Source organism: Lactuca virosa, chromosome 4 (genome assembly GCF_052849685.1).
Source record: "Lactuca virosa cultivar CGN04683 chromosome 4, Lactuca_virosa_CGN04683_v6, whole genome shotgun sequence".
NCBI classification, from domain to species: domain Eukaryota; kingdom Viridiplantae; phylum Streptophyta; class Magnoliopsida; order Asterales; family Asteraceae; genus Lactuca; species Lactuca virosa.
Window position 1 is genome coordinate 534,002,413 of NC_136429.1, and position 8,298 is coordinate 534,010,710.

Consider the following 8,298-nt stretch of genomic DNA (forward strand, 5'->3'; position numbering starts at 1 on the left):
GTAAAAATATACCCAAATTGACTTATAAGCTACAAGTAGTAGGCTTTTGTAATGAGAAAATATGTTTGCTTGGGTTAATTCTAAAATAAGAACAAAAGGATGATGAGATACATTTACAGATAGAATGTCAGCAAATGGAGTTTGAGAAACAACTTTTCATATGAGTAAACTTTATAAAAAGAAAATTTGTAAACTGTATAGAGGGTGAAGTGTAGTTTAAGAAAAGAGGAAGGTAGATGTGAAAATACCAAAACAAAAGGGAACAATAATGAAACTAAACCTTGGTTCTTAAAATAAACAAGCTAAGAAAAAGTCAATTGGCCTGCTTTTTGGTAGAAATGACACGTGGAAGTTGATGAGTGGTAGTCTTGTCTTAGCGGAATCCACACGCACAGGAAGTTGTGGTTCACACGAGCGACATCTGGATACCAATCAACGCGGACAACTAGACAACTAGATATTTGAGTCTAACATGTAAGCATCCGTCATGGTCATACTTTTATTTCTATTTCGACGAAGAGGGTAATTTAATTTAAAAATAATTTTTTGATTTTTAAATAAAAAAAAAATGCTTGATAATATAAAAAAGATTTTTAAAATAACTTCTTATTAATCTTTCAAAAATAAGATTTGAATAATTTATGATTTTCAACTTTTAAAACCTTATAATTTTTTTGGTTGTAAAAAACAATTACACCTTAAAATATATAACCGTTAAGACAAACACTTTTTAAAAAACAATTTACTGACTTGTTGATTTTTTTCACAATAAAAATTAATCCAAATATTTATATAAAAAAAATCATGTTCTTATCACCATAAGTCAATAAGTCTTTTTGTTTAAAAGTTATTTTGAAATTTAAAATGAATTCTCAAACACCCTCGAAAAGACAATGACTTATTTGTATATATTTATGTATTTAAGTTTTTCTTATATGTTTTTTTATCAACATATTTTTGAAATCCAAATTCGACCATGAGCTTGTCTTAATTTTGATGATAAAAAAGTTAATACATATCAACGGAAGGCAGACAGCCAACAAGCTGTGTCACTAGCCTTTTTTGGATGACAAAATTAATTCTTTTGAAAACACATGTGGATCTAAGAGAGATATATAACATTAGAATGCATGACCTGTTGGACTCTGTTGAGGAGCTACACCGTCTCTGGTGCGAGAAAACCAAAAGTATCAAATGCGAAATGTATAAACACATATTGATTTTCAATGCATGCATTCTTGTGCTTTGTCACTTTGCACGCGGCAGCTTTCAAAGTGGCATGCCCCGCTGTGAAACCCCCGCTCCTCAAACCGATGAGAGGGGAGACCCCAGTAAGATCCATACAAGCGTGCTTCCCTCCTACCCATCCAAAGACCAAAATATCAGTCGGCCTGTGTATGGATCTTCCATCCAGCGGGTCCGTCAAAAAGTTCATAGGCGCTTATTTCTTCACGGAAATACTAGCACGCCGACAAGCATCAAAGATAACATCCCTAACCACATCATGTCGGTACTTGAAACCAGGGAGTTCTTTACAATGAACTGCATGTTCCCCAAAGATGTCCAAACATGCCTTGCAGCAAACTGGGCATATCTCGTCAATCGGGAATAGAAGAATCATGAGGCGATAACAAAGGATAGTTCAGTATTCCACATGAGACATATGCTGGCCGAGGCCATCAATAGGGATAGTTAGCAGAAAATTCGAAGCATGAGGTGCCCGCAGACACTCAAAAACAACTTTTTGTCTAACAGTCATGTCCAAGTCAACTTTCATATCTTAGACGATTTTGCTAAAAAGGGCACACGCCAATGCCTTTTGGGATTTAGGGGGGATGTCCTTATTGGTGAAATCGCTACATTCGAATCCCATAATCATATCATGAAGACGAGTCAAAGCACAAAGGTAATCAAATTCCATACTGATAAAATATATTGGAATATTTAGAATAGATGTAAATATGTACTAGATTGGTTTGTATTTTGGAAGTTATCTTCTTTCCTATTAGTTTAGGATTTCTTGTAACAAACTATTGTATATATTCTGGTAATTGTATAGAACAGGCGACAAGGGGGATTAACCCTACTTTAATGGTATAAGAGCTACAGGCGGCAGATTCAATTCCTCACCACTTTCTGTCAAGCATCATATTCTTTTCATCTTATTTTCACGATGATTAGCTCTGCTGCATCGTCTTCTAATCCTTCTGTTATGTCTTCTTTCCATCCAGCCCTAGCCGTCTCCAACATCAAGACCCATATCTCCATTGTTCTTGAGATGGAAATGTGCACTATGCAACATGGGCAAAATTGTTCAAGATTCACTGTCGATCCCACCAGGTAATTGATCATATTATTACTCCAGATAATGCAAAGGTCCTAACAACTCCTAAAGAAAAAGAATTGTGGTCCACTTTAGATGCAACTATCCTACAGTGGATCCACGCCACTATTTCTAGTGATCTGTTGCACACCATCATTGAACCTGACTCGACTGCTATGAAAGCTTGGGATCGACTACATGATACCTTTCAAGATAATGAACACTCGCGAGCAGTCACTCTTGAGCATGAGTTTTCACACACCACTATGGCTGGTTTTCCTAATGCCTCTAAATATTGCTAACATTTGAAAATTCTATCGGATCAACTTAAGAATGTGGATGCACCGGTCTCCGAGAATAGACTTGTTCTTCAGATGGTATCCGACCTAACTGACGAATACAATGGTGTTGGTACCCTTATTCGTCAAAGCAAACCTCTCCCTCCTTTTTATCAGGCTCGTTCCATGCTAATTCTCGAAGAAGTTGGTCTCAATAAGAAACCGACTGTCACTGGAGCTGATATAGTCACTGTGACTTCCCCATTTTCACGGCCAGAAAAGACCGATTTTGTTTATGCTTTGTTTGAAAATTAGAGTAACATTTTAAATAAAAGTGTTACGGAATTTGTTCCCAAAATAAAATATGATAAAGATTTATCAAAGTATTTCCGAAGAAATGTATTTCATTAAAAACCTCGGGATGTCATGTTCGATACAGATCAAAAGCATAAACAGTAAAATATAACCCTTACAACATTTATTCATATCTACAGGCCTATAATCCGTAATCCCTCATCCAAAACATCACATCTATGCTCGAGTGTCACTACCTGTAATACAAGAAACTGAGTGGGTCAGACTTGGGAGCCTGGTGTGCACATATGGTTTTCAACCCACAATAAATAAGTTTATTAATTTCATCAACCAACAATAACCCGATTACCCGTTCCCGTTATCCCCACTTTACGTGTGACAACCCGTAATTTCTATCTAGTGAAAGTCAAACACGGTCAACTAAAGTCAAACATATCAAACAAAGGTCAAACTTATTTCTTTTATTATCTTAATATAGTTAGGGTAATGATTTTATAGGTGTATAAACCTAGTATTCTTAGGCGTTGTGTGTTAAATGAGGGAAGCAATTAGGACCGAGGACCTTCGCATGAGCTGCAAACCCTCGCAGCCGCAAACGAGCCTTCGAGCCGTGAACCTCCCTCGGACCGCAAACGAGCCTTCGGGCCGTGAACCTCCCTCGGACCGTAAACTCTATATATATATATATATATATATATATATATATATATATATATATATATATATATATATATATGTGTGTGTGTGTGTGTGTGTGTGTGTGTGTGTTTGACTGAATTTATCCTCACTTCTACATTTCTAGCCGCAAACTCAAGCCTTTTCTCTCAAAGTTTTCAACCGAAAACCCAAGTTTTCTCTCATCTATCATCCGAAGATCATCCAATCCACCTCCAGATCGTATTTAAGAACATCTAGTGTTCTTCTCTTCACAATCAATCACCCTTCATTTTTGAGTTTACGACCGTAAACACCTATATCTTCTTCATTTCACTAAGAAACACCAAGAACACACATTGAGTTCCAGCCGAAAACACTTGAATCTTCAAGGGCCGAAAACCCTTTGCGGCCGTGAACACCGAAGGTTGGCCGTGAACACCGAAGCCAGCCGTGAACTCCAAGCAGTTTCTTGATTTCGGTTCTAACACTTCTTTTGACTTGTTTTGTCTCGGGATCTAACTTGTGGAAACAATCATCCTAAATCGAGCATCCAAACGAATCACTTAGACAAGGTGAGTTCATACCCCTGTAATTTACCTTTTTAAATGCTTTTAGGGGGGATACAAGTAGAACACAATTTATATTGTGTTAACATTTACATGTGAAAACAAACAAACAAAGGATTACTTATTCTTATAAGTTGTTAAAATCATTTCAAAAACTCTTTTAAAATATTTTAGATTGTTGTTTATTATCAAAATCGTATTCGTTTATATATTTATGTATAAGTATGCTTTAACGGACTTAGGACTATTGCTAAATACCTTGACTCCTGTTCCTTGTTTGGTTGTGGGCTTAGGGTAGGATCACTAGTCCAACTGTAGGCTAAATCATAGTTATACTTGCTAAATATATACATGAATATTAAACTCCAGTTTCAAAGTACATACTTAACTCAGTTGCACACATTGGGCAAATGAGTTTTTTCTTCAAATCAGTAACAGTTCAAACAAACATACTAGTAAACTATAATAGGTATAGTTTAGAGGATCAATACATACTATTTCTAGAACATATGAACAATACATGAGTCAATACATACATACTATTACTATTCATTACAAAGTATACTATTCATTTACAAGAACAAGAAGGAACTTACATACTATAACAAGAACAAGATAACTAAAATGTGGGATACTATTTTTTGTCATAGCAATATTCTTGCTATGTTACGTTTTATAACCAGAGTCTCCTGGAGGGAGAGCGTGAGTTTGTGTATAGATCTATACGGGATTGACAATCCTACACCTCGCTGCTAGCTACAGTGAGACCTACAGGTTTACGGGTGACAAATGTCATAACTTTTTCGACGCCTGAAGAACGTCATGTTTAACACTAGTCAATCAAGCATGGTTATAACCTTATCACATTTTAACCTTAATTTAACCAGTTTGGTTACAAGGTAGTTAATGCATCAGTAGTGTATTTGCTACATGTACCTTCTCAGACAGAGCCCTCACATGGTGGAATGGCCATGATAAGTCACTTACTCTCATAGTGGCTAACTCGATGGGCTGAGATACACTAAAGGACCTGATGGTAGGAGAATACTGCCAGAGGGGCGAAGTTCAGAAGCTCGAACATGAACTTTGGAGCCTGGCCATAAAAGGCTCAGACATAGTAGCCTACACAACTAGGTTTAGTGATCTAGTGGTTTTATGTCCAGGGATGGTCCCTACTGAACACAAGAAGATTGAGAGGTACATATGGGGACTGGTACCTCCATATCAGGGGAACGTTTTGTCTTCGAATCCCTCTACATTCGACAGTGCCAAACGATTGGCACAACGACTCATTGACCATGGAGTCCGCACGCCAACAACAACCCCTGTCCCAGAGCCAGCCAAACCACTGACAACAAGAGGAAGTCGTGGGACAGGAACAGGAACAAATCGGCAGAAAACTCCACCAAGAAACAACAGATTGTGGCTGTTCATGCCGCAACAACCCCTGCTGTCCCTACACCAGCGAAACAGTACGCTGGGATTTTGCCGAAGTGCAATAAGTGCAACTTCCACCACATCGGACCCTGCCGGGAGATGCAATGTGCTAACTGCAACAGGAAAGGGCATATTGCCCGTTTCTGTAAAGCTCCGGCAAGACCAATCTCCCAGGTCCCGGGTACTAGAGCAGGCCATGCCTGCTATGGGTGTGGCGAAGTTGGGCACTATAAACGGAACTGCCCAAAGGCAGGGAATACTAGCGGAGTGGGAAGAGTTTTGACTATTGGCCATGAGGAAGCCGTGGAAGACCCTACGGTGGTCACGGGTACGTTTCTCCTCGATAACTCTTATGCATGCATATTATTTGATAGTGGAGCGGAGAGGAGTTTCGTGAATCAAAAATTTGCACACTTACTTAAACAACAACCACAAGCACTAAAAGAAACATTCACCGTAGAAATGGCTAATGGGAAAACTGAGAGCACTAACGATATATACATAGGATGTACCCTCTCTCTATATAACCATTCATTTCAAATCGACCTCATGCCCGTCTCAATTAAAAGTTTCGACGTCATTATCGGCATGGATTGGTTGAGTCCTCATCGTGCTGACATCATGTGTTTTGAGAAAGCCGTTCGTCTTAATCTACCGAATAACGAAACCCTAGTTATCTATGGCGACAAACCAGGCACGAGCCTTCGGATTATCTCAAGTATACAAGCCCAGAAGTACTTACGGAAGGAATATCATGCATTCCTTGCTCACGTGGTTGATATGAGCCAAGAGGTGAAAGACATAAAGAACATCCCAGAAGTATGCGACTTTCCCGACATCTTTCCCGAAGATCTTCCAGGATTACCTCCACAACGTCAAGTCGAGTTCAGAATTGACTTAATTCTAGGAGCTAACCCTGTAGCCAAATCGCCTTATCGACTAGCACCAGCTGAGATGCAGGAACTATCCAGTCAACTGAACAAACTGATAAGCAAGGGATTCATTAGACCAAGCTTCTCACCCTGGGGAGCACCGGTCTTGTTCGTGAAGAAGAAGGATGGATCATTCCGTATGTGCATTGACTATCGCGAGCTAAACAAACTTACCATAAAGAACTGATACCCTCTACCACATATAAACGACTTGTTCGACCAACTTCAAGGAGCGAGCTACTTTTCAAAGATTGACTTGAGATCCGGGTATCACCAGTTACGAGTTTTAGAGGAAGATGTTCCCAAAACAGCCTTCTGAACTCGTTATGGTCACTACGAGTTTGTAGTGATGCCTTTCGGGTTAACCAATGCACCCGCGGTGTTCATGGACTTAATGAACCGGGTGTGCCGCCCTTACTTAGATAAGTTCGTAATCATGTTCATTGACGACATACTCATCTATTCTCGCAGTAAGTAGGAACATAGTCAACATTTACGATAGATCTTAGAAACACTACGAGCAGAGAAGCTTTATGCGAAGTTCTCTAAATGCGAATTTTGGATTCGAAGAGTCGAATTCTTGGGTCACGTGGTTAGCGAAGAAGGAATACACGTGGACCCTTCCAAAATCAAGGCCATTGAGAACTGGTCAGCACCAAAGACGCCTACGGAAATTCGTCAATTTCTAGGCCTCGCTGGCTACTATCGCAGATTCATGCAAAACTTTTCAAGGATTGTGAAACCACTTACCACATTGACCCAGAAAGGTGTAACCTTTGACTGGGAAGAGAAACAAGAGAAGGCATTCCAAACGCTGAAGCAAGCCTTATGCAGCGCACCGATATTATCCCTCCCAGAAGGGATAGAAGATTTCATGGTATACTACGATGCATCCAACCAAGGGCTTGGCTGTGTTCTTATGCAACGAGGAAAGGTTATCTCCTATGCCTCAAGACAGCTTAAGACACACGAAGTCAACTACACTACTCATGATCTTGAATTAGGAGCAGTGGTATTTGCTCTGAAGATATGGAGACACTACCTGTATGGTACGAAAAACACTATCTTTACAGACCACAAAAGCCTCCAACATATATTCGACCAGAAGGAGCTCAACATGAGACAACGACGGTGGGTCGAGCTACTAAATGACTACGAATGCAAAATTCGTTATCATCTTGGTAAAGCCAATGTGGTAGCTGACGCTATAAGCCGGAAAGAATACTCAGGTCGTAGAGTCAAGGCATTAACGATGACAATCCATTCACATCTGTCCACACAAATTAAGGAGGCTCAACAGGAAGCCTTGAAACCTGAAAATGTGGCAGGTGAAGCCCTAAGAGGGATGGATAAGAACTTAGAGGTCAAGGGTGACAGAGTCTTATACCTCATGAATCAGATCTGGACACCTAAGCTCGGTGGTTTCAGAGACGTGGTCATGAACGAAGCGCACAATACTCAATACTCCGTTCATCTAGGTTCAGATAAGATGTATTTGGATCTAAAAAAGTTATATTGGTGGTCTAACATGAAAGCTGATATTGCTACCTTTATAGGCAAGTGTCTAACTTGCGCCAAAGTTAAAGGAGAATATCAAAAGCCCTCAGGTTTACTACAACAACCGGAGATACCTGAGTGGAAGTGGGATCGGATCACAATGGACTTCATAACCAAGTTTCCCAAGACAACGGGTGGTCTCAATACCATTTGGGTGATCGTAGACAGGTTAACTAAGCCTGCACACTTCCTACCAATCAAAGAAACCGACAAGATGGAGAAAATGACAAGAA